The 1,500-nt window shown below is 28.5% G+C and overlaps 1 protein-coding gene across 1 annotated transcript in view; it reads right to left on the bottom strand.

Annotated features, from left to right (window-relative positions):
• Window positions 1–1,500, bottom strand: part of LOC106753568 (alkane hydroxylase MAH1-like) — a 14,898-nt gene that overhangs the window by 848 nt on the left and 12,550 nt on the right. The gene's annotated exons all lie outside the window — the stretch shown is intronic.

Raw genomic sequence — 1,500 nt, 5'->3', positions numbered from 1 at the left:
GCAATGTCAAATGTGAACCTCCGAAGGGCAAATTGTAAGTCTACCTCAGCTCCAACATCGGATGTATCATCAAGAAATGGAATTAGGTTATTCTCAAGCTTCCTCTGAATGGCTTTTCGAAAGAAGAATTTAAGGCTTTTCCTTTGCATCAGTGGATGAAGTACTGACCTTTCTTGTTTCCATGCATGGAGATTATCATAATTAAAAATCCCTCCTCCAAAAACGTCAAAAATTTCACAGAAATTGGACCCTTTCCCATAGTTGCTAAAGTTCTTGGTGGTGATGTGGTGCACGTTCGTGGGATCTGCTGTGACAATAAAGTTCATGTTTGTGAACCAAGGTCCTTCGAACATCAGAGTTCCTCCATAATGTTTCAAAACAAAGATTGCGTAATCGTGAATATTGGACAAATTTAGGAGAAGATTATGTAGCATACCAATGATTGGCAATTTCAAAACTCTAAAGGGTATATTTCTCTTGTGTCTCCTACTTATCTGGTAGAATATGAAGGAGAGAATAATGGGTACAAAAACTCCAACATACAACAACATTATCGTATATTGCAGATCGAAGAAACTGTGTTTCAATTTGGGTGAGCACAGAGTTTGTGGTGATATTTATTGATGCGATCTAATGCACAATTAAACAAAGTATACGAGCTGGACAAATTTATCAGTTGAGGGTTTTATCAAATTTGGTAATGATCATACATAAAAAAATCATGTTAAAAATGACACGTGATACATATTTTTTATTTAATAGAAAAAATATGTTATGAATGTTTGAATAGTAGACAATTAATATTGACTATTTAATGGCTAGAAAATCGAAGTGAGCGAGACAATTATCACCAATTAAACCTATATTGCATATGCATAACTTAGAGGCATAAATGATATATATAATTCCTACATGAAATTTGCTATAGTATATTTAAATGACCTCTTAATCTTCTAAAAAAATATATCACTTTACATATAGATTATATAAATAAATTTATAGAAATAGTAAAAGACAAATAATTTACTAAATATGTCAAGTACAAATAAATAGGCTACGAAATTTATCAGTATTACTCAACTTTAAAGTTTGCATAATCCAAGACAAAATAAGAGATAATCACCAATTACAATATGCATAACTTATGTAACAAATTGTATTCCTAATATTAAAATTATTTGTACTTCTCTATAAAAGACTTGTAAAAAAAATTTCAACTTGGAAGAAGAAATAATTTCTATTATTATAAAAATACCTAACAGATAAAAACTACATGTTATTATTGTAGACGAATTCTTAAAAATAATTTCATGATTACTTTTAAAAAATAAGTCGTTAGATAGTATACCACGTTCTTCTTATGCCTTGAAAACATTTGAAAATGTTTATTTAGCAAAATGTTTTTAATTAGAACTTAAGCTGCATCAAGTACTTTACAAACTATTATTATTATTATTATTATTATTATTATTATTATTATTATTATTATTATTATTATTA

This window comes from Vigna radiata, unplaced genomic scaffold, assembly GCF_000741045.1.
Source record: "Vigna radiata var. radiata cultivar VC1973A unplaced genomic scaffold, Vradiata_ver6 scaffold_134, whole genome shotgun sequence".
NCBI classification, from domain to species: Eukaryota; Viridiplantae; Streptophyta; class Magnoliopsida; order Fabales; family Fabaceae; genus Vigna; species Vigna radiata.
The sequence above is the reverse complement of the archived record's forward strand: the minus strand, read 5'-3'. Positions and strand labels throughout refer to the sequence as shown.